Source organism: Cyprinus carpio, chromosome A13, assembly GCF_018340385.1.
Source record: "Cyprinus carpio isolate SPL01 chromosome A13, ASM1834038v1, whole genome shotgun sequence".
Taxonomy (NCBI): Eukaryota; Metazoa; Chordata; class Actinopteri; order Cypriniformes; family Cyprinidae; genus Cyprinus; species Cyprinus carpio.
In genome coordinates, this window is record NC_056584.1 from 18,460,246 (window position 1) to 18,486,181 (window position 25,936).

Consider the following 25,936-nt stretch of genomic DNA (forward strand, 5'->3'; position numbering starts at 1 on the left):
CTTTCTTGTGTGAAAACTTTTTTTACTATAAGGAATAATTCAGAACCTGGTGCTAAACAGCCTGTTATAAGACTTTCACTTAAACATTTGCATCAATGAATATGTGACATCTTGCCCCAAACATTTGTCTAACTGGAAAGTTGTATGAAACTCTCTATGAGGCAAGTTCTCTATGTTTATGCTCTGATTACACACTTGAATTGCTGACAGGTTTTAATGAACAGTCACTGCTGTTCTCTTGCTGTATATGAAAACCAGCTTTCCACTGACCTGTAGTCACTGACTCTGTTATTAACAAATCAGCTTTTCTAAAAAAAAAAAAAAAAAAGAAAAGAAAAAAAAATTACTAATGAAGATTTGGCTTCAGCTTTCTTTAGCTTGCGAACAGTTTTTTTATTTTTTTTTATTTACCTCTTCTTGTGGTGCAGGTGATGTTGTTCGCAGTAATGCGTTCTGAGAAGAGACCATATGAACATCATCTTCCATCAGATACCCGATACACACAAATGCTATTTTAAGGAGGAAACATTTGTTACAGGAGAAAGGCCTCTGGGACGGCAGCACAGGATGCTGAGCCTTATTTCTGCTGCTTGATTGGAGACAGTGATTTGTAATGTGGGAACAGAGTTGGGAAAGTGTTCTTAGCATGTCCCATATAGTGCAGCTGTATCAGTCATTCTAATCTAAGTTCAGATATTTGGATGGGATAGACCTGGGGTCGTCTTCACCCCTCAATAAAGTAAATAGGGACCTGTGGAGTCAACATGCTTTGGGAACTGCATGAGATTCAAGTTTTCACTTTAAGCTCATCCAAACTCCATGAAGATAATGGTCGGCTCAAGGAAAATGTACGTGCTCTTTCAAACTTCAAACTGAATTAAGTTTAACGTAGTGATCTGATTAAGCATCAGCATTGTCTCAGATGCTTCTCCTACAATTTGTAATGAGAATTTTTTTTTTTTAAATGGACACTTTAGTTCTATAAAAAACTGGATGAAAAAGATTCACATTCAAATTAAAATTAAAATTAAAAAGAGAAATAATCACGTTATTAACAAGATCTAACTTTAGATTTTATCTAAAAAAAAAAAAAAAAAATCCTAATAAATTATCGAATCTAAAACAACAACAACAACAACAAAATAAATATAAATAAATGTTCTTTTCTAATGCAAAATATTTAAATACTGACTTCTTAAACATAATTAGTCAAAAACGAATTTTTTGCTGCCTTTTGTTTGTTTGTGTCGGCTTATTTTAGATGGTAAAGTTTTATTTGAATCAGTACAACATCTGAATGCCACCAACACGTCTGGCTACTGATTAGCCATTCACCTTCAATCCTAATACTTTTCCATTATTCTAATAGCTTTCTAAATGCTACCAGACTAAACTCTTCAGTTATTACCTGGAGTAGGTGCAGGAAAATATTAACGCTGTCTCTTCCAGAAAGGAATAATGGCTTCTCTGTTGATCAGCACCGCTTAGTGATAATTGCCCTACAAGAAATAAACAAACAAAGAAGCCCCATTGGCTACTAGCTGTACGGCTGCCGGCTGAAGACCTGGCATCTGTGTTGCCTGTTTCTGATTCTGTGCTTTGTCATTTTAAAAGGCCGTCCCCCAGGCGAATGGTCGCTCCAGTTCTGGACATGCTCGAGATGGTTTTGGATTTCCTCTGGTTTGACCAGAATGTTGGCCGCTTCCCTAATTTTGAGTCATCTCAGAGCTCTTCTCCTGCTGGACTATAAATAGTCACTGTCGAGGCAGACCTGTCCCCACTGCTCCTGATCAGAGGAAATACCACTGTTTTAGTTCAAGGGCTTTAAACGAACAGGGAAACATCAACGTAGCGTCTTTTATTCTGTATCACAGGAACGTTGCTCTTGTGACAGTCTCACCTCAATTTGGAGAATTATGTCAAAGCCACTGAAAACTTTGGATTGTATCACCTGTTTTATTTATGCAATATACTATTAATTCAACATTAATATACATATAACATAATTTAACTGTTTTATACGTTACAGCACAACAGGCAGATCAACACAAGTCACAATAATTGAATCTAAAAATGCATTAAATAAATAAACAAGCAAGCATATATTTCAAATCTATGTCAAGACAGATGTTTTTGTGGTGCACGATTAAACATACATGAAGATTTATATTATTTTAGGGCTAATCTTTTCAGAGTGTGAAATTGCAATGACAAGGGTCCTGCAGCCCAGCAGGTGAGCTGATAAGCAAAACCAATGAGATGATGCTCTGATTATAGTAAAGATGAAACACTTTGATGTCAACAGAGTTCACAAGTTCCTGCTCTGCTCAGGATTGGTACCATTCAGATAACAAGACACAAGGGTGGGGGTTATTTACCTTATCAAATCTATGGCTACAATACAAGTTAAATGTTTCAAACAAATGGGCAATTCTCTGACCATTCACACACACTTGAAACTTTTCTTTTTAGCGATTACAATTAACATTAAAATTGTGGAAAAACAGTAATATTGTGAAGTTTTATTACATTAACTTATCTATTTTAATATATTTTAAAATGTAATTTGTAAGCAGTCTTCAGGGTCACATGATCCTTCAGAAATCATTCTAATATGTTGATTTGATGGTCAAGAAACATTTATTATTACTATCAATGTTGAAAACAGTTGCTTAATATTTTTTGAAGAAATCATGATACTGATTTTTTAAACAGAATGTGATGAAAAGTATTTATTTGAAACAAAAATCTTTTGTAAGATTATAAATGTCACTATTGTCACTTAATCAATTTAATGCATACTTTGCTTTTGAACAATAATGTAAATTGACTTCTAAATCTATTTAATGCTACTTGTCTGACACAGTGCTATCTTGGAATTATCTTGGATATGAATTATCATATGGAGGCTTTTCTCATTGATATTGATTTAGCAGCATATTAATTCAATTATTTCATTATTTGACAGCAGCAACAACTTTCCACTTTAGTTTATTTCATATGACGTGCATATAGTGTTTTTGTCTTAATATCACTTTAAGATTTTAGAGAAAGTGTGATGGGATACAAACATCAGATCTCTATATCAGATCAGCTTTACTCAAACTTTTTGCAAGTAATGAAAAACACACTAATCATTAAAACAAAAGGTTTCAGATAAGTTTGCACACTATTATGGTGAACTAAATGCTTTCTTTGACCAATGGAATGCAGTCCTTTAATAGCTTCAGGGGTTACCATGCTTCAGTGACCATAAGCATACACACAGGAAGTTTCTCCACATGTCCACTTCTGATCCACACTTCCTATTTATTGGTTCTGTCAGCTCTCAGAGAGTCCATAAGAGTCCATACGTGTGTGTGTGTGTCTGCGGTATTTACTGTTATTTGAGAAGCGTACCCTTCTCTCCCTTCAGCAGTCATTTTTAACTGATAAGGCAGAGGTGAGGGAAGAGTCAACCAGACTCAAAGCGTTTGGTACAGACCACCCCAATATCCACACATGAATCCAGCAGAGCCACATGGCCCTTCAGGGGTCCGTGAGAGACGAGGTGGTTCGACCCAGCCTGGCATGAGCATAAACATATGCAAACACATATACAAACACAATAATCCTGCAGCCCGGACTACACATCCATAACTGATCTCTTTACCAAAGGCTTCAATTATTCAATTAGAGCACAACAAATTGCTGGAAACAAATTCTAAGCAGTTCAGAAAGTCAAAGTTTAGTATAAAAGCAATTAGTTGTGTGTTGTGTGTTAATTTGTGTTACCGCTGTTGCTGGGTAAAGTCGGGAGTGTAAATTAGTGGTAGTTTGTTAAGTGCTGACCTGGGGAGGTGTGAGCTCCCAGGGGATCGTAGTCTGGCTCTGGCCCCACTGATGGCTCCTCAAGAAAGGAGGAGGAGTATGTTTATACAACTTTCATTACATGAACTTCCCTGCATCACCCCCCAACCCCTCCCAAAACAAATGAATGTCCTACAATCCACTTACCACCCTGAAACCTATGCATTCGTATTAATGCTGCTGTTTCTGCTTGTTCTCTTTCTATCTCACTGTTAACACTGTCAGATCTAATTAGATTGCTGTAGACGTAAATATGTCAAGTGAGACAAATGCAAAATAAAATCATTTCAGACACATTTAAAAGCCAGATGAAAATTCGAAACCAATTAATAACTTCTAGTGATTTAGACACACAAAAACACTCTCGCATATACACACACTAACATGCAGTGTGTACAAACATGCAGTTATAGTTTTGAGATTAAAGAGAAGTAGTGACAGATTGTTTTTAAATTCGATCTGTGGCGAATTAATTTTGAGGTCAAAAAAAAAAATTGTGATGTTTGTGCAGTGTTTGCATACTTTATCACAGATGAAGTGGATTAGATGCAATATCTGTTAAATATACAGACATAATGTAGCAACAGTTTTCTTCAAGTACTTTTTGTACTGCTTAATACATTGCCTGTATATACAAGAATCAAGTTTAACATAAGCCTATGCTATTTAAATAACAATAAAGTGAGGTCTATATTTTAGCAGTTTTATTTTGATAAACATGATACAATATGCCATTGATATTACATTAAAATAGTTTTTACTGTTGTTTGTGAGCATTAGCTGAACTGAAAGTGTCAGAATAAACACGAAACATATATCATCACTGTCAACATATTGTGCATTCGCTCTGGAGAAAGTGCACAGGATGAGTCAGCTATTCTTAATTCTACACAAATATATATTAAGATTATTCTGTCCACTCTGTTCAACATAATGAAAGTGAATGAAAAAAAACACACCATAAAAATCCTTAGCATTGAAACTATTTAATGAATCGATTGATCAGATGAGGTCATATGAAGCAGTTAAGGGACATTTCTATGGGTTCTAGGGGTATTGTGACCTATAGGCCTCATACACTATAATGACATGTATATAAAATACATTTGTGAAAGTCAAACTGTTTTGTAACAACATGAAGGTGAATAATAACTTTTAACATGACTTTAACAACATGAAGGTAAATTTTAACTTTTGGGTGAACTATCCCTTTAACTGAATTTTATTCCCCATCAGCAAAAGCGAGAGAAAGGGGGGGGAAAAAGAGGAGAGTTGGAGCTGTGTTTTCCTTCTTTTCTCTCAGATACATGAGATATCTGCTCACCACAAGAGCCCTCCACACTGTCTTCACTCAGAATCTCTCTCTTTCTTTCTCTTTCTCACTCTCTCCACCATCTCATTCAAAAGCAAAGAAACCCCATTGACTTAGACCTGTGTGACCTGGAACTAGGTGAGGGTTCATATACTGTACCGTGTGAGTGTGCATTCCTATATATATGTGTAAATAAATATTCTTGTGTCTGTGTACCCGTGTCTGTAGGTGGACTTTAGAGAGGGGTGCTGGAACATACAGGCAAGTATCCCCAGAATCCTTCAACTTGGCCAAAGTTAACAGACAGGAGGGATTCGGTATCAAAGTGCTGATATTTTATTCCTCACACACACACACACATTCTGGTGGGGTCATAAGGAGGGGGCCTCCCACAGACTATTTGAATACAGAAATGTTTAATTGAGAGCAACGGGGAACACAGGTTACGAGGCCAGGATATACATTTAGATATCTAAAGGAAAAAAAATTGCTCTCTCATTCTTCTCTGCAAACTCTTTCCTGCACATAAGTTCAAACCCCTGCTTATGTCTTGGTCCATATATATTATTTCCCCTCAATTTCTTTTTCTACCTGCCCTTGACACATTTTAGGGCTGTCTGAAATGTGTTTTCTCTCACAGCTTGTTTGGCTTGTGTTTAATAGTGACATAAAGCTGCATCAGTATATGAGATGAAACACCCTTGGGTGTTTTATTAACATGAATAAGTGTGCATCTGCATGCAGTGTGGAGTGTACTGGTACCTGCAAGGTTCTCTTGTGCTCAAAGTTTGACGTTCACAAAAGTGAGAGTGATAATTTACTGAGTCCTCAAGGTCATGAAATACAAACAGAGTAATTGAAGACATTTAAAGAAATATATTATTTAAGAAATAAATATAAGATTTTTTTCCACTCAACAAAAGACTCAAGTCAATTTTATCTTTGTTTTATTTTTCATATAAATTAAAAGTTTAAAGTTCACACACACACACACACACACACACACACACACACACACACACACACACACACACATATAATTCATTATATTTAAAAATATTTATATCCTATAAAATATTCTATATAGCATGTCTACATATATTAAATGTAACACAAAAAAGGAAAATCTAAAATATTATAAATAAGTAAATATTGTTTAACATATTTATATACTTGTGTATATTTTATTTGCAATGTAAACAATATTTATTCACACACATATATTGTTCCTAATATATAAACAAGTTCTTATTTGTTTATAGATAGATAGATAGATAACTATTCAACACTGAACACCTGCTCTCATATAGTGCGAGAGCTTATTTAGGTATTGTTAGGTTTCTGTTCAATAGAAAATGACAGGGAAGTAAATCTACATGCTTGAATGTGAATACAATGTTTATGTACTAAAACCAAATAAGCTGAACCGTAACACCATAAGGATGAAACATAGCCTGTCAGGGTCAATCTTAATGAGAGCAAAAGGGACTGAGTCTTACTTCAACTGAGCAAAAGGAGTCCACATGCTTCCACGTTCTTATTCCTCTCTTACATCACAATGTGAGGACTGAAGAATGAACATCATTTTATCCCATTTCCATTTGAAATGAGGTTCTACTTATTGCATTTTTTTTTATTCAAAGCTTGTGAATAAAGGGCCTCTAAACTACTCCTTCTGTAACAGGCTTTTAAATTTAACTGTTTTTAAGTGCTTCGGCCGGTCTGTTTCTGATTTCAGCCAACAAAGTTTGAAACACAAAGGGTTGGAGTGGGTAATACAGATGGCACGAGTGCTGATGGCCATTTTCTTCAAGGGGGATTTTTTTTCACTGCTTGTTTTTTGTCCTTTCCTCTCAATTTTTTTTTATTGTTTTTCTTCCCTGCAAGAGACACACTTAGCTACTTCACAAGGTCAAATTACTGATGACATATGTTAATAGAACAAAGAACAAGTCAAATGGGACATAGCAAGAAGTGCACATAAACGCATGCACACACACACACACACACACACACACACACACACACACACACACACACACATATTCAGGGGTTTTTGCTTTTCTTTGATCTGAACGGTTCCTGGGTCTGGTGCTTAAAAGAGCAAACCGAAACAGAAGACTAAGTTTCTCCATCCTGCTTCATTAAATGATTCAGCCTGAGATTCAGAAAAACAGAAGATTTGAACTTCCTCTGCTACAGGCCCACAAAACACAGTCACTAAGGGTGTGTCACAAAAAAGCATAAATTCACTTCAACAATCCCAAACATCATTCAAAGATGTGGGTCGGTTATGACAGGTTTCAGTGTAATTACACACATTTTTCTTACAAATGTATAATGGAAAAATCTCCGCAATCCCTTACTTGAGTTTTAATGTTATTTTCCGAGTAGTATTTTATTTTGCTTATTACGAACTATGAGAGCAGGGTGTGAGTAATCATATGGATTTACTTTGTCATGAACACCTGCAAAACATAAAAATACCCCATGACTTGGGAATGACCCCTGACTTTCATTCTATTACAGTAAACTGATTCTATGCTTGGTTCATTCATTCAGTTTATGTCACAGACTCTTTTTTTATTTGGTTTCCTGATTATGTTTAGAGTTTAACTGTTAAACACTTTGGTCTCTAGAAAATTCAGAAAACAAAATAATTTAGATATTGTACCATTCAAAAGTTTGGGGTCAGTAAGATATATATATATATATTTTTATATATATATATATATATATATATTAAAGAAATTAATACTTTCATTCAGCAAGCATGCATAAAATTGATTAAAAGTGGCAGAAAATTCTAATTATGTAAAAGATATAAAGTTTCTAAAATTACAGAAGATTTCTATTTCAAATAAATGCTGTTCTTTTGAACTTTCGACTTATCAAAGTCAGGCTGAAAATTTAGCTTTGCATTCACATGAATTAATTAAATTTTAAAATATATTACAATATTTGATCAAATAAATTCAGCCTTGGTATGCATAAGAGTCTTCTTTCAAAAACATTAACAAATCTTCCCAACAGATCAGTTTGAGCCTGAAGATGTGGAATAAGGTCGTGTTCCCTAAAACAACACAAATCCTATTTTAGTCAATCTGCTCCTAAAGGAAGAGGCTCTAAATTAGCAGGCTGTGTGGATAGAGTTCAGTTGTCACCTCTCTGCTGAACATTAAACAGGAAGTCAGAGACAGAGACCTACAAGGTGTGCTTGGCTTGTTCTGGTTTTCGTCCTCCAGTAGAAGCAGGAACTTCTGTTTTGAGTGATCGCCCCCATTTTCGCACAACAGATTTCAGGATACAGTTCAAAGATGTCCAGCAGAAGGGTTTATGTCTTGGTGAGCTCAAACAGTCACACATTTTTTCCGTAAATTTGCTGTTCAGAAAGCTCGTCCATCCCTATCCATCATATCAATGACTTCCTGTGAAACAGAGCACAATGGATGAGCACAATTACTGAGGATACGGTAACACCTTTTCATCTTCTGTTGAAAAACTTGGTTGCCAGCCGAGTTTAATATAAACTTCAAACGTCTTGAACACGTCTAAGGTAAAGCAGACAGCGAATCACACAACACGAGGGCTCCGGATTTTGGTGCATTTCTGGATTTGTACCTGAATTCTCTCTAATCCATGCTCAAATACCTCAAAACAGTTTGGTGTTATTCTTTCAGCTTAAGACTTGGCAGGTGTGTAACCGGACCCACGTTAACAGTCTGACAGATTATTCCATTTCTCCACAAAACCATTTTAAAGGGAAGATGATAGAGGGAGCAAGAGGAGGAGGAGGACGGGAAGATTTGGCAGATGAGTGTACTCTGCAGGTGTTGGGTAATTGGATTAACACAAAGCAGGAGAAAAGGAATTTCTCTCCTCCTCCTTTTTTGGAAAGTGAGAGCAGCAAAACTACTTTTTTTAAGCAAAAAAGAGAAAAGACAATATTTGGTTTAAAAAAAAACAAAAAAAAACTCATATGATCCGATTTGGATGAGACTGAATGCATATTTGCTTGCATTCAGTGGTTAGAAGCACTAAACAACCCCCTTTCAGGTCTCCGAACTGCTTTATGCTTCTCAAAGCATCAGACTCTAGAGGCCGTGGAGGAATGTATGATGACAGAATAAAACCTTTCTATCTCCTGTCCCTTCTCCCTCTCCTTTCCTCCATTTGAAAGTCTTTCAAAAGATACACCAGAGAGTAAATAAAGAAAAAAGCAGTCACAGCGAGGAGTCACCCCTCTGCCGGAGTGGGAGTTTATCTTAAACTCTAACCACAATAAAACTGGCGGGATGAACAGAACGACAATAAAGACCGCTGACGCTTCACACCAGTTTGATTGTCCTCCAAAACCAACACCCCTCTGAGACACACACACACACACACACACACACACACACACACACACACACACACACACATTTGGAAAGCTCTCTTCAGTCAAGGTGTGTGAGTGAAATGGCAACTCTGTGAAGCTCTAGACAAAACACTTGTCAGCATGTTGTTTTGTCAGAGGCAGGGTGGCACTGACATTGAAACGTTTGGCTCTTTGTTGTGGTCGCACTGCACCATGGAAATGTTTTTGTTCAGCTCGGTTAACACGGAGCTGTCATCCCCAAGACCTGAGATGGAAACATACAGCTGTATTATTTAAACGAGAGATAGGAAATCTTGATACAGGTGTCTGAAATGGCAGTCCACCTTTCCAAAGCCGCGTGAATGTCCCAGGTTTGAAAATTTCCCACCGTAAAGAGCCATATTTCTATCCAAAAATGCATTTGGAAATTTTTACTCGCTGACCTCTCTCATGACGAACCGTAAAAATCCCTGTCAGACATCTAATTACATGAGTCTCTATGTGCACCGTGCGGGAAATAACATTTGCAGATATTCCATCCACCTATAAAAACAAAGGGAATGATGAGCTTCCTCATATTTAATAGGAAAATTAAACATCCCTAATTCAATGACTCCTGGTCAAACTCTCAAAATGCCAGCCCAAGATCTAAGAGAATGCCAGTGAACAAAAACCAACTAATTAATGGAAATCTAAGACAAAGGGAGCACCATAAGTAAAGTTTGTAAATTGGGGTTGATTTTTTTTTTTTTTTTTTTTTTTGGATTTGATGTATATCTGTGAAACACATGTAAAGATAATCCAACTAGGTGTAAATGAAAGTTCTTAGGTAAACTAAAAGATCCATTTTGTTGTAATTCATAACCAAAAATATGTTTTGCAATTGTGCCAACATGTAGGTCATGTATCACTGAACACATAAAAAGTGGTGTGCAGTCCTGCTCACTCTCTTTGCAATAATGATGTTAGCCAGATTGTATATTTTGTCAAGATTTAATAAATATTAAATCAGCACAAAATGTTTTAACAAAAAAATAAAAAATAATAATAAATAAAAAAATAAAGAGTTAGTGTTGTACTTACATCAATGGGCTCATACTCTTTGACAGAATCAATGTGTGTGAATCAAGAGGTTAAACATTCAGATGGATGATTTTTCATTTTATTCTTGTACTGTATTAAACACAAACAAACAAGTCAACAAACAAGCACATTCACTCACCCTAAATAATTAATTCAGCCATCTCATCTTATAAAAACAACATTAAATACATTTCAAGGTTAAAGTCAACATGAACTGACATGCACAACCCATTTTACTTATGCAATATAATGCATTTCCAAGCAAAACAGAATGTTCAATGTGAAAACATGTAGGTTGGGAATCAACTGGTATTGGCATTCTTGTACGTAACAGGTACTTGTATGTAGCTGTTACATAGAAGAATAATGCCAGACATAATGTGACTGCTAAAAATATGGCTAAAAAATATGAATATGCATTGGTGATGAATTTTAATTTAATGTTGACTTCAAATAAATCGTTACAGATAGATTTTAACTACAATAAAACTTTGGTAACTTGCTATTAGCGACCATTGTAAAAAAAAAAAAAAAAAACACATTCTGAAAAGTATGGTTACCGAGGTAAATATATAAGCAATGTTCAGGTTTCCATCGCAAGACTAAGACAAATATATAAGAATACACCTTGATTTCCCCATACTATAGTGCTTTATTCATCAGCTGTAAAAATAACCCAAGTAACATTCTTATGCACACCCGCATTCCATCTTCATCTGCCATAGTGAACATGCCTGCGGTCTAATTGCTTAAATGTTTCACTTTTGAAATGTACAACAGTTATCACACTGAAGATTTTACTTGGATTCAGACCACTGCAAAAAATAAAAAATAAAAAAGGCCTGTTACATTTTCCAAAACTTATTTTAATTAATCACGCTTTCATTTCTTAACAGAAGCTCCTAGGACATGAGGGAGTGAAGAGAAATGTTCCGCTTTGACTATGCAAGAGTATATTTTACAAGAATTACTCCAAAAATTCAAGGCTATGTTTACAGTGATAACTTTGGTATTCGATATTATTAAATTATCAGGGCCCCTCAATGGATGAATTGTATGTATACATATGGAAACAGGACACCCAAATCCCATCACAGATGAAATAAATAAATAAAAAAAAGCTTCAGTTATAAATGTTTGGAAATTTCATCAGGGTTCGAAGCTGCTGAAGGATTAAAGTGCTGAGAAGTTTAGTCCAAAGAAAAGACAGTCATCAAATAAACCACAAGGAAAAAAAATCTTTAACATTTTCTTCATACCAGATCGAAACAGAACTACAGGGATACAGGAAAATGAAACGACTCAAGGACACACAACCGCACACTCACACAAACATGACAGGAACTGATTTATGACAGAACATGGGTGTGTGTGAGAGAGAAAGCATGTCTGCACACTTACATACTTTACCCAGTGTTTTGATTGACTGCCAAATAAAAGTTACGACACTTTCTAAAACATCATTTACTAAAGACAGTTGCATTACCACTCCTAGGACATCAATGAATGAGAGGTATTTAACACTGAGACTATATATCCTCAAACTGGTGTTTCACTGAACAATGAGAGGTCATTGTTCACGAGTTGTTCTCACATTACAGTCTAAATACACGAATAGTGCATTGAATTGCGTGTACTAGTATGTAATTATTTTTTTTTTGTTTTGTTTTGTTTTTTGAGCTGCTTGTAATTGCACATTGTTGTTTATTATGTTGTGAAATAATAGCAACATGTTACATGAGTGACAGAGATAATTTGCACAGCTCAAAAAAAGACTGAATAACAGGTTCATTTGTGTGCTGTCAGGTTAGTAGGTTAACATTTGAGAGTGTGGCACGCAGCAGGGGCCGACACTGTCATTTGGGCTACAAATTGTGCAGACTGCTAATTTATCAGCGGTTGGTCTGGACATTGCTGTGCTGTTACTATGGTCTTTGAAATTCAAATCCAAACGGACAGCAAGGTTTATAAAAGGAGACTAGCTGATTTCATAGCCAGCAGTGGCTGCGGTTCTGTCTAAAAATAGATGGCTTGTAGGTTAAGTTTACACTGCACTTGGATAACTTGGACAATCATAGAAATCCAATTATAGAAGTACCACATTGTCTATTATTTGAGATCGTTTAACATTTTGGCATTGGCTAATGGTCATTTTTTTCAAATCTTTACATTTATATTACACTAATGTTTAGAAATTTGGGGTCAGTAAGATTTATAATGTTACAAAAGACTTCTATTTCAAATCATTTTTTACTTTCTATTCATCAAAGACAGTGATATTAATAAGAAATGCTTCTTGATCAGAAAATCAGCATATCAGTATGATTTCTGAAGAATAAAGTGACACTGAAGATTGAAGTAATGGCTGCTGAAAATTTAGCTTTGCCATCACAGGAATAAATAACATTTTAAAATGTATTAAATAGAAAACAGTTATTTTAAATTGTAAAAATATTGCATAATAATGTATTGTGATGCCTTCACTCGTAGCACTGAAAATGATTGATTTTAGTTTTTAATATTTTATTTCGCTTTTAGACAAAATAATATTACATTTATTGTTTAGAAGACATAATTATTGGCTTATTTATATTGGCCAGAATTTAAATATCTATACACATACCATGAAAACTTACAGTAGACATTGTTAATGACGTTCTAATTACTTAAAACAATAGGACAGTTTAGCCAGAGATGTTTAAAGAAAAGTAGAGACAGTAACTAAGGGTAACAGTAATAATATTAGTCTGTTGACTCTTTACAGAAGCGACTGGAGTGAGAACACGTCACCTTGACATGTTGATCGTCATTTTCCTGTGTGAGGTCACACACCTGAGGTGTGACCTGCTTGTGTGTTCAACCACTTAGAGCAACCACGGCAACAGCCGCCCTGGAACACGGGGGCTTTGATCTGATTGGATAATTAGATCATGATTGTGAAAACCATAGAGGTCAGAAAACACTGGCAATTTTCTTTTTTACAAACAAGCTGATTCTAACTTCCTCGGACAAATGGCATGCTTTCTTTACATTTCATTAATGTACAAAATGACGTTTTGTGCTTCATTTTCATTTATGTCTGATTTTATATGAAAGCTGAATAGCATCGTTGAAGTTTATTGTTTATTGTACCACATGAGAGAACCATCTGGACTCAAATAGCATATAACAGGACAGCGTTTATTGTATATAAAAAAATAAAATAAAAAAAAAAACACTGGTTGCGCTCTCTCTCTCTCTCTCTCTCTCTCTGTCTTCTTTAAATAATTTGGACCATAATGTACTCTGACACAAAGTTTGCTTTAAAAACCAAAGAGGCATTTGATGAGCATTGAGTAAAATGAACCTGTTCATTAAAAGAGAAAGAGAGAGAGAGTGCAGGAACCTGATCTTATAATGCAGACCAGATTGGCTTACAGTGGCCCTCCTATCATATACAAGCTTTCATCTTCCCGTCGCGCTACACCATAGTTCTCTCTCCACACCGCTGCCTCTGCAGGCAGGCCTGATTAATAAATTGTCCTTGATAAATATTGCATTTGGTTCCATACCCACATCTGGAAATGATAAAGGCGCTTTCTTGAAAACGTACAGCAAACGAAAGTCCTGCAGAGCTTAATACGTTAGAGCATCAATAGCTTTAAAGAACGGCAATGTTCAAGCGTGTTATCGGACAGGCAAAGAATTTGTCTTTGGTAAATTTGAAACAGGCTTGAAAGTGGGGAAGCGAATGTGCCTCACAGAAAACTTAATCATCATTTCAGACAGGTTCGCTCTTCCCAGGCCTTTGTTCAAACCTCTCTTGTGGGAATATAATTTGCTACATTGTATCTTGAAAGGTTTCCGCCATGCTGTGTACAGTTTCAACATCGCCAGTTCCGTCATTCCTAAAGGATTGCATTGTCCTGTGTGGACATTCATTAGGTCATCCGTTCTTGTCCGCTCCCCTCTATGCTCATTAGCCTTTCTCAGACAGGAAAATCAAATTAATCTGAATAAAAATACCAGCACTAATGTCATTAACTGTGACAAATTATTTGGATAACACAGCTTCCCTGGAAACATAAATAAATCAATTAAACAAAAAGCTTTCCTCTAGCGAAAAATGATCATTGTGTTGAAAGGACAACATGTCAAAAGTGTGCTAAATGAATACAAAGGCAAAAATAAATAGATTATCAACATGAAAAAAAAAAAAATTGTGAGGACAGAAAGAGAGGAATGTACTTTGGTGCTGTCTCGGAGCCAGCATTATCAATACTGAAAGTGAGAGGAATTTTTTTGCAAAAGGGGATTGTAATAGACTGAATGGGATGACAAAGCACACTACAGAGAGAATGAAAAAAAGGGAAGGAGGGAGAAAGAAAGAAAAAGAGAGAGTGGCGTGCTGTAAGCAAAAGCAGATTGCATATATTTTAGAGAGATCATTGAAACCGTGCACAATGTGTCTTCAGTCAAACAATATAGAGCAGCAGGACTTACTCACAGCCAACACGGTTCTGTCATTTATAAAGTCACTATCGTAAAGGCACAGTCACCAAAAAGAAAATGATGTAATTGTATCATGATAAATAATCATTTTATTCTTTACTCATTGTCAATCACTTCCTTGTGATATTTTACAGAATTGTGCTGGTTGCTTTTTTTAATACAATTACAGTAAATGGAGACTGAGGCTTTCAAGTTTTAAAAATGATGCAAAAACAGCATACATATATCATAAATGTGGTCTACACAACTTGTGTATTATACTCTAAGTCTACTGAAGTCATACGTAATTTTGTCAGATGGACAGACTAACATTAGTCTTCCAGTTTGCATGTTCATGGGAGACATGGAGATGTTTGATTTGTGTCAGATATTTGCAATGAATCAACTGATGTATCTTGAGTTCATCTCACTGACTAACTGATTTAAATTTTAGTCTTTTTATGACACAAAGCCTTGAGAAGACTTGGAAGGTAGTGCACAAGTTGTATGGACTACTATTTAGGATACTTTATTGGTGTTTTAAATCATTTTTGAAGCTTGAAAGTTTGGAATAATATAAAAGTAAATAAATGATGGACAGATTTTCATTTTTGGATGAACTATCCCTTTAAGAAAGCCCTCATTTACTTTTTATTTTTTTGGATCATTAGCAATTTTACATACTTGTGAAAGATAAAGCCATTGATGTCCTCTGGTCAGCTATGCTTTTGACTCATGCGTTTCCATTGTGTAAGCAGATTGATGGGCCTGCAAACTGTTCTGTGGAGAACACGCTGTTTCTCTCAAGGTCCATAAAACTCTTTTCTCTATTTCAGAGAACGAAGGAAAAAAAAAAAACTTAGAAATGAAAAATAAGGCTTTCTTTTCAAAATTCAGGGTTATTCATCTGTTTAGAGTGAAAAGAGACAGGATGAGGGAGGGCAAATACAATCAGCACTATTAAATAATCATGCATCAGGGTATTTTTGTGATCATTTTAATGAAATGGAATATCTGGAGTTCATACACTGTGCAAAACACTTCCACATTCACAAAAAGCTTCATGTAATGTAAACCGATGACAGACAGACTGATCTCTCTGACTAAACCCTGATCGCTCTCTTATTTCCTCGAAGAGACCTGCTTTAAACAGACAACGCTCTGTCTCTCTCTCTCACTCTCACTCTCTCTCTCTGTGAAAAGTGTTAAGCAGATCTCTTGAGAATGTTAAATGGGAGAGAGAAGTGTTCATCCTCTTCTTCCAGCGCTATTTAATCCCCAGGATCTGAAAACCACAGAAGTGCTCACGACTAACACACGCTGAGCTACAGTCTGGACAGATGTGCCACAGGGTGGCTCCCAGACACTCAGAAAGAAAGAAATCAAGCAAACAAAAATGTCTGCTTGATGTTTGTGGCCACATGAAATTCCAACAAGATTCTGTAATAATTTGCCAGGAATTTGTCACGGTGAAAGATTGTGTCAGACAGATCAAATGCTTTCAGTCTCTGCATATAATTAACAGGCTAAATTCCACCTTTCAGTGTTTAGAGACTCTTCAAATCCCTGATAGACATTAAGGCCCTGTTTACACCTGGAATTAACATCTGATTTGGGTGAAATGATCACAAGTAGTCATTGCTAAATATAGGTGTAATGGCCCCCAAAACATTTTGTGATCACTTAAACTGACAAACGACTGTGCCATTTCAAATATCTCCACAAATCAAATGTACATGTTTATCATCTGCATTCTAGTGTCTGAATGGATTTGAATCCTGTTTATAGAAAAACATGTGACCATGGAGCTTCTTTTTCAACAGTGGCCTCAAAACCTTTTTGACATTTAATCCACACTTAAAAATGTATGAATGTCATTGCATTAAACAACACAATATATATTAAATCACAATATATCAACTTTTGACTAACTTTTAGGATGTCTTTTATAGAACCAAACCAATATTATATAGGGCGAGGAAAAACAAAAGCCCACACATTAATGTAATTTGAAGAGACACACACCATTTATGGAATAATAGTCTTTAGATATGCAGATATATTTAGTTTTGTTGTTGCATAATGTTGTATGTGTATATATAATTCTATGGTCTATTGTTGTAATTAGAATGTTATTCTGGGTCATTTTTTGATCATTACTGTAATACTTTGTGACTGAAACATTTACTTCCCTTGATCTCTACCAAAACTCAAATCTCACAACACGTATTTTCAACAACATTTAAATAATAATATATCCTTAAAACTGGCTATTTATTTCTATAATAAAAAAAAAAAAAATAAAAATAATAATAATAATAATATAAGGTAACACTTTATTTTAGTGTCCTTGTTACATGTCCTTACTATTAAACAACAATTAATTATGCATAATTACATGCAAGTAACCCTAAGCCAAACCCTAATTCTAACCCTAACCTTATAGTAAGTACACATAGTTAATTAAAATGACTCAGTACTTAAATGTATAATTACACTGTAACAAGGTCACCTTAAAATAAAGGTGTAACAAAAAAATAAATAACTAATGAAAAAAAAAAAACTTTCTTGTATTTTTTATGAAAGATATCACACATATACTGCAAAATATACAGTAGCTCCAAATATATATTGAAGCTACTGTATATTCATTCTCTAGTTTTCACATATGTGAGCATGTTTTAGAACACACCCAGCATGTGTCAACATCCCTCCTCTCGTGTGTAACATTTAAACCCTTTTGTCATCTCCGTACATGTGTGGAAGACAGCACGCAGAGCAGACATCAGCTCCACGTCTGTGCATGTGTTTTGAGCACACGAAGGTGTGTGAGAGAGTCACAGAGCTCACAAGTCTCAGTTAAAGCACTCTATCATCTGATTGTCAAGCCCAGCAATTATCGCAGCCTTCTTTGCAGTCCACATACCGTCTTTTCATTCTGCAGGGACCCTGTTCAAACAGAAGCTTCTAGACTCTGTCAATAAAAAGACCAATATGAACCTTATAACAAACAAGCTTCCTGACGCCTGCCTGTGACCCGGGTTCAAAAGAAGCGAAGACAAGCCTATGCACAGAACGTCTCTGACACTCTTGAGCTGCTGTGATTTTAAAGAAGGTGTGGCAATGCTACCACATCATGCTTGATTTGATTTATTTAACTTAACACCCACACATAACGGCCTGCAGTGGTGTCAAACAATCGAATATCTATCTGTCTATCTATCTGTCTATCTATCTATCTATCTATCTATCTATCTATCTATCTATCTATCTATCTATCTATCTATCTATCTATCTATCTATCTATCTATCTATCTATCTATCTATCTATCTATCTATCTATCTATTGCATGTCTTGTTCACACACATAGTTCTATCTGTCGGTCTGAACACCTTCCTGTGTGGTTCTTTTTGTGGAAAGACCTCAGGACCTCTACCTGAGAGGACACAATAAAAACTCCAGTCAAGGTCATCCCACATCCTTAGCATTCAACATTCAGTTTTCATCCAGAAAGAAAGAGAGTATAATGCGATTATATACAATATCATTCAAAAGTTTTGGGTCAGTAATTAAAATAAATAAATAAATAAATATTAATTTTATTCAGCAAGCATGCATTAAATTGATCAAAAGTGAAAGAATTTATAACGGTTTCCACAAAAAATATTAAGCAGCACATTTTTAACACTGACAATAATTTTTGTTTCACAAATCATCATAAAAAAAAACTCATAGACCTCATACTTCTGAATGGTAGTGTAAAAACAAATTATAAACAGTATGTTGTAGTTATTTTTATTTTGTAACTCATAGTATCGTGAAAGTGTATATTGAGTAATTTAATTAACTACTTTAAATTATGAGCAGCTTACATTTTCAAAGTCTGTTCCCCAACACAGGAAATTAGTGTTTTCATTAATGAAGTCAGTCTGTGTCTAAATAGGCACTACTGTCCAAGTAATCTGTCAAGTTTAAAAAAATCCCAAGCCATAGCGTCACACTGTCACCCTTCACAATGCACCGTTGGGACGAGGTGTGTTTCACACTTACAGTTTGTGACCTTTCTCTTCTGTTATCAAGGTAGTCGAAGAACAGCTCACACTGGATGACATTCAGCATGGGTAACAGCAAATGGACAGAGCAGGACAGAACATTTAAAGCGAAGTAATGAGAGACACCCACTGAGGGTGATTTTGAGCCCCACTTAGAGTAAGACACCAAATGGCTCAGATTAGATCAGTAGCTCATGATCTCTGTGGTCATCACATTCAAACAAAAGAAAACATGTTCTGTACTTGTTCTTGCTAATACGGCTCTTCTGCTGGCTCTGTGTCCTGGCTAAAAAATTTAATTTTTTCAATTTTAAGTATTTAATACTCCTGCACATCATCAGTGCTGATTGTCTATATATGGTATATTAGTTATAAATATTATAATATATAGTTATATATGTTAGTTTCCAATCGAATAATAAAGTTTCCGTTTATTATTATTAAACATATGGTTTCACTAAAATTCGCATGAAAAATTACATTTTATTGAAAAATTGCATTTTGAATGTGTTTTTATGTTTATTTTATAGAGCTCTTTTGCATTACAAATTATGTTATTCTAACAATTTGCATGTTAATTTGAATACAATTATTATTATTATTATTCTTTTAGAGCAAAGATTGAAATATAAAAAATACAGTGCATGTAATTATGGGTGGATAGATAGAGGGCCAAAAATCACCCGTAGTTAATCATAGAGCGACAGGGCTGCAGGGGACGCGCTAGACCACAGCAGGAAGGTGAACGTGATAAATACCTGTGACTTCTGAAGGGGCTCCCTGGTGATTATGCTAAACTATTACCTCAGCAGGTGAGAGATCGCACACATTTAGAGAGGACAGACAAACCCTGCACCTTCACAACAGCACTCAGAACAGAGGTGGAATACACAAACAGTCTGTTTCACTTTTGCACACAAACACACTGCATTGATCTTTAAATCGATAAGATAGAAGTTGGCCACTGTATCCATCAGAAAATGTTGTAAAAGTGGACAAAGGGTGAAAGAAATGATGGAGAAAGAGAGAGGGGGAGGAAACACAAAGATCAGAGAGAGTGTTTAACAAGGGGACCCAGCCTGTGCTGATATTTGCTTAAACTTTGCCAAAAGAAAGCGTACAGAGTTCTGAGGTTTCGGGGTGAGGGTGTGGGCGTGTGTGCGGTTTGGGATGACAGGATGAATGGATTACTGACCATAACAAATAAACCTACGTCATCTCGTTTGGCTTGGCCGGGACGAGCCACTTTCCAGTACGAAACTCTGGAGACGGTAGGACATGTGAGCTCTGCCAGTGACCTTACGAATGGACAGATCCACAAGCCACGAAAAAACGAAACAACATGCTGGATATTCAATATTCTCTAATAGGATTTAGAGAAGGAGGTAAGTAATAATCTCCCGCTGTTGTTGTGGATGTATGAATGCATCCAACAAAAACCCTCCTTGCACAAGATCTGGACTGAGGGTATACGACTAGAGACATACCAAATAGGGTCTAAACATTATCCTTATGCATTTCCTCCAATGTAAATCCATGCAACAAAGGCGTATATACCCAGGATCTTGATTCATGTGACTCATTTGATTTGAACTAACAAAATTTCACTATTCAGTCATAGTTTCGCTTCATTGCGAAGCACAACCACAGCTGCTAGTTAAAAAAAAGGCAATCCTTTTATAACATATACAGAATGATGTTAAGGAAAGTGAGAGAGAGACACAGAGAGAGATTATGCTTGTGATTTAGTTAAGCAGTGTTAGAACTATGTATTTAAAATGTAAATATCTCACTCATTCTTTTCTCCAGGTCTGGAGGCCAAACATGACATGTAAGCACTCTCTCACTCCGGATCTCTGCAAAAATAGATCATGTCACACTCCGGAATGTAAACTCAAACTAGGGAGCAAATTAGTTGGCCACAAATGATTGCTAAAAGTATGAAGTTTTCCACAAAAGCTCCCGGTGGAGTGGTTTGCCGAGGGCATGGAAATCAGACCCGCACATGTTTCGAGTTGAGAAGCAAGGGGGAAGAGGAAGGGGAGTGTTCCAGGAGTGTTAGAGGCTCTTGTCTTCTGTGAGAGGATGGAAGAGAATAAAGGGATGAGTACAACAGAGCATCTGTTCTGTTCAAATCTTCTCAAACCCAAACTTGTATCACAAGTAGATGCTGGAAATTTTTAAAAAGACAATTACAACACGAATTAATAAAATTAGCCTGTGCATGATCAAGGATCACACAGGAGTGAATCCACTAAACACCAACTTATTTTCGAACCAAAAGGGATTAAAATCCTTAACATTTCTGTTCATTCTTTTAGCAATGGAGGGCAGCAGGGATGATGTATTTTTAGGCCAAAAATGGGAAACAAGTTAGCGTTTATTACTTCTGGTTTATTTTGGTTAAATGTATCAAAAAACAACAAAAAAAAAAAGTTAAATGTCTGAAATAAGGTCTGTGGATAACACAAGCTCAAAATATTTTCACATTTTATTCCACAACTTAAAATGGATCAGTAATACAAATGAAAATTATTGAAATACAATGAGCAAAAAGTGTAAAAATCATAAACTTTTGTTAGTCGCAGAGCTTGTTTCTTGCAATAATACAAAGGCCAATGGAAAAATCCAACTATGTTTCTGTTGAGGGAACAGGTTGGACTACAAAAATATGCCATCACTCACATTTCATTCATTTATTTTTACAAAATACTACTGACATAATGTTGCATCCTTAATTAACACTGTTAAAATGACAACCAACCAGTAACTAAACAGAATTAAGTCTCAGCTAGTTTGTATGTGTTTGATACACTAAAAAGAATAGAATCATTCATTCACACCAGTGTTAATTTCGTTAACGAAGACGACGACGAAAAATATTCGTTAACGAACATTTTTTCTGTGACGAAGACGAGACGTTGACGAGCTAAAAATAATATCGGATGACGAAATTATGACGAAATGTATGCCGCGTTTTCGTTAACTAGACGAGACTGGACTATAATGTTATTTGAGGACTACCAGACATTCAAAATGCATCCTATAGGCTTTTGTCTTTCAAAATGTGCGTCCCTGTCATTGGATTGCGATCAGATAAGGGGCGTTTGCATATGTAGTCAGTATAGCAGCCGCAGTGGATGGATAGACTACAAAAACGCGAACTAGCGATCTGAAACAATGGCCTCAGCACCCGAAGGGGTATGGATAAGGTAAACAGACGTCCCGTTTTTCCCGGGAGTCACAATTCGTTGTCGATTAATTTAAAATTAGTGAAGGCGGGATAGGCGAAATCACGCTGATATAAGTGTTCTCTCTGTCGCGCGCGTGCACGGTCCACTTCCTCAGTTCTCATCATACCTGTCAACATTTGGATACCGAAATCCGCGATACTCCAGGGGGCGGGGCGATTGGGGGGGGGGGCCTTGCGGGGGCGGGACTATACAGATGGGGGTTGGGTTTGGGGCGGGTCAGAGGCAAGTTAAATACACAAGTAAATACATAATACATAATTATTAATAAGAATTATTGTGATAATAATGAGACTTATTCATGTTTCTTTTTTCTTTATCTTTATTATAACAAATTTTGTATTACATAAAAGGAAACAATGTGGTGTATGTGGAACATGTAACAAGAAATTTCATGTAGGCTACTTGAAGTACATGGAAACACCTTCATGTTAAATACATGAGGTAAAGTAGGCTACTTCATGTATTTAACATGAAGGCGTTTCCTAGTGTTTCTTACATCTAGAATTATAATTATAAGTAGCAGACTTAGATAAAGTTTGAAATCGCGATTGTGCCATTGGGATTTATTGTGCTGCGTTATGTCGTTTTTCCCACCGTGTCCGATACTGAAATCAGTGCGACATACTTTGCAAAAAGCGTGGGAATCTAAGATGCTGCTTCGTGATAAGAAATTAAATTCCTCCGACCAGCTGTTGTTATATTTGCAGCTATATTAAGTTTTTTTTCGCCGTAGCACCACCTGAGCTTTCTAATGCTATTTTTAGTGATGCTTGATTCAAATTCCCCCATCTACCTGCGCAGATATCAACGCGCAACAGAGCTGTAGGTTGCCAGGTTGAGGTCACAAATGGGTTCAAAATTGTATGATGTATCTACTGTGTGAGAAGGATGAGTTTTCATACAAGATCTGGCAACTGGACAACCTTGGGATAATGTATTGATGTGATTATTCATATAACGAGGTAGGGCCATACAAATTACGGGAGTTTCCTGGGAGAAATAACAGGACGTGAATTGGGCGGGAGATAGGTGTGAAATACGGGAGACTCCCGGGAAAAACGGGAGTGTTGACAGGTATGGTTCTCATATACAGCGCGCAATCAGTTTTCAACGCTCAAATACACACACAGCATTCCAAATGTTTATCGTGTAGAGTATCTCACGTAAATACAGTAGGTTATGGATTAAGTGAACGTGAAAAGGTGGGTGAAAACTGAACGTGTGTCAGTATTTCATGCATGCCTTCCGTATTAAAAGGACAGCATTCCAAATTAAATACCTATCTGTCATTAATGTTAACCAACAAAAGATGTTAAATAAATGTATACATGTTAAGTAAAACCTACAGTATCTGAAAAATGAGTTTAATTTGTATCTCTATTGTATTTGTCTTATTGTGCTTCTTTATATATATATATATATATATATATATATATATATATATATATATATATATATATATATATATATATATATACACTATTTTTATAAGCTGCTCCTTTTTCACTTAAAGAGAAAGTTCACCCAAAAATTAAAATTGTCATAATTTATTCAAGATTTTCCAAATTCAGTCCTTGATTCAAATTTCTCATAAGCTTGATTTGTAAAATTTATTTGGTCTAAAGAGAGAGAAGAATTAATGATTATTTTAATTTGAAAACTACATATAAAATCGCCACCAAAATAAACTCTGGTAACTACAGTTTGGCTAAAACTATTGACTAAAAGTAGTGACTAAAAGTTGACTAAAATGCAATGACTTTTCGTCGACTAAAAACTAGAATAAAACTATGAAAGACTCAAATGACTAAAATGTGACTAAGACTATTAAGCATTTTCGTCTCAAGACTAAGACTAAGACTAAATCAAAAACGCCTGCCAAAATTAACACTGATTCACACAATGGACTTCACTAGTTGTGCCGCATGTCTTCGATTAACTAAAAAGAATCAATCAGTCATTTGCAGGAGATGGGCTACACTTATGCCACTTTTTGTTTTAAAATCACTAAAAAGAAACTAGTTCATAAGAGTCATTTGTTCTACACTGATCACACTCTCGGTTTCATGCAGTCGATACAGTAACAGTGTTGAGAATTGTTAGTGAACATCATTTGCAGTATTTCTGTTTATTTATTTATTTTTTAAAAATGGAACCAGTTCTGTGCACTCTCCTGCATCCTCATCTACCCAGCAATCAGAACCAGCCTGTAAAATGGGGAAATGCATCATGCAAATTGGGTTCACCACTATTTTTTTGGGTAGGCTTGCACCGTTAACTTGATGCTGTGCTAAATGTTCTCTGATTCAATGCAGACAGCACACACAAATAAACCACTGTATCAGCAGACACAGTTAAATGAGTAAATTCCATCCACAATGTGCTGTCAGAAGCCCAATCACGGTTTAGTTTATCCTTGTTCATTTAAGAGCAAACCTCAAGAAAACCACTGATTGAGTAAACATAAACCTCCACCCTGTACGGTACCATATGTGTGAATTTGACACTTCCCACTGCAATTGACATCCAGTATAGTGCCACACTGAATGCAGAATGGTTGCTGTCAGGTTAAAGTAACACTGCCTTTAAGGTCAATTATGGGAAATGTTTAGGAAGTCCGCTGAATGCTAACATATGCAGTGTAATGTCTACAGTATGAGCGCCTCACAGTCTTCCACCGTACACATGATATACTCAAGCGATCACTGTTTAGAGCAACCCATTTCCTCTCAAATACAAATCTAACTGGCTCACAAGGTGTATTTCTGTGTACTGTCATTGTTTCCAAATGCTAATTCTCTGCAGAACTCCACGTACCTCGGCATGTCGGAGCGCTAGAAATTTGTTCAGTCATGGGTAGATTCAGACTGGCATGTTCCTGGAGCACTCTTCTCCAGAGACACACTCAAATGGCCTGGTCCAACTTTGATGAAAACCCTGCAAGCCAAGAACAAGGTCAAGGACTTTAGAGCAATTACTGCACTAACAGAGACTTTGCATGAAAATGTGTGCCACATTACCAGATGACCCCAAATGTAATTAAATTCATGACCATTAGAATTTAAATTTGGTCTAATTTCCACATACCATGTGAGATCACTACTTAAATTAGGAAATTACAGTAAATATAAGCAGAATAATTTAATAAGAAGAACTTTTTTAACCTCATGTTCTTTGAAAATTGACTGTACATTTTTTTTTGTGAGTACCAGAGACCCTAGTGCTGTAAATGTAAAAATAACTTCCATTTTAGAATTAACCTTTCCCTTTAGATTCTAATATGCTCCTTTGTCTTTAATCAAAACCCAGCAGGCAAATATTATTGAAGATTATAACTATTATATCACAAAGTAGACACTTTAGAAAAGACTTATCTAATACAGCAACATTCTTTCTGATTTAAGTCAAATTGTTATGAATGAACGAGCGAATGAATGCATGAATTAAAAAGATAGATAAGAACATTTACATTTAATAATTGAACAGAGAAAAAAAGTCATATAACAGTGTTTTGTTGTGTTCACCAGTCAAACTCAAATGCATCCATGCTTATCC

The 25,936-nt window shown here is 35.8% G+C and overlaps 1 long non-coding RNA gene across 2 annotated transcripts in view; it reads right to left on the minus strand.

Moving 5' to 3' along the window:
* Nucleotides 1–25,936, minus strand: part of LOC122147262 — a 251,001-nt gene that overhangs the window by 52,412 nt on the left and 172,653 nt on the right. Inside the window, exons 2-3 of one of the 2 annotated variants that reach the window (XR_006161533.1) lie at nt 25,199–25,318; nt 7,897–8,589 (exon numbers count right to left, since the gene is read on the minus strand). This is a non-coding gene — a long non-coding RNA (uncharacterized LOC122147262). Of the gene's footprint in view, nt 1–7,896; nt 8,590–25,198; nt 25,319–25,936 lie in introns of those variants that run through there. The other variant, XR_006161534.1, reaches the window with a different exon arrangement.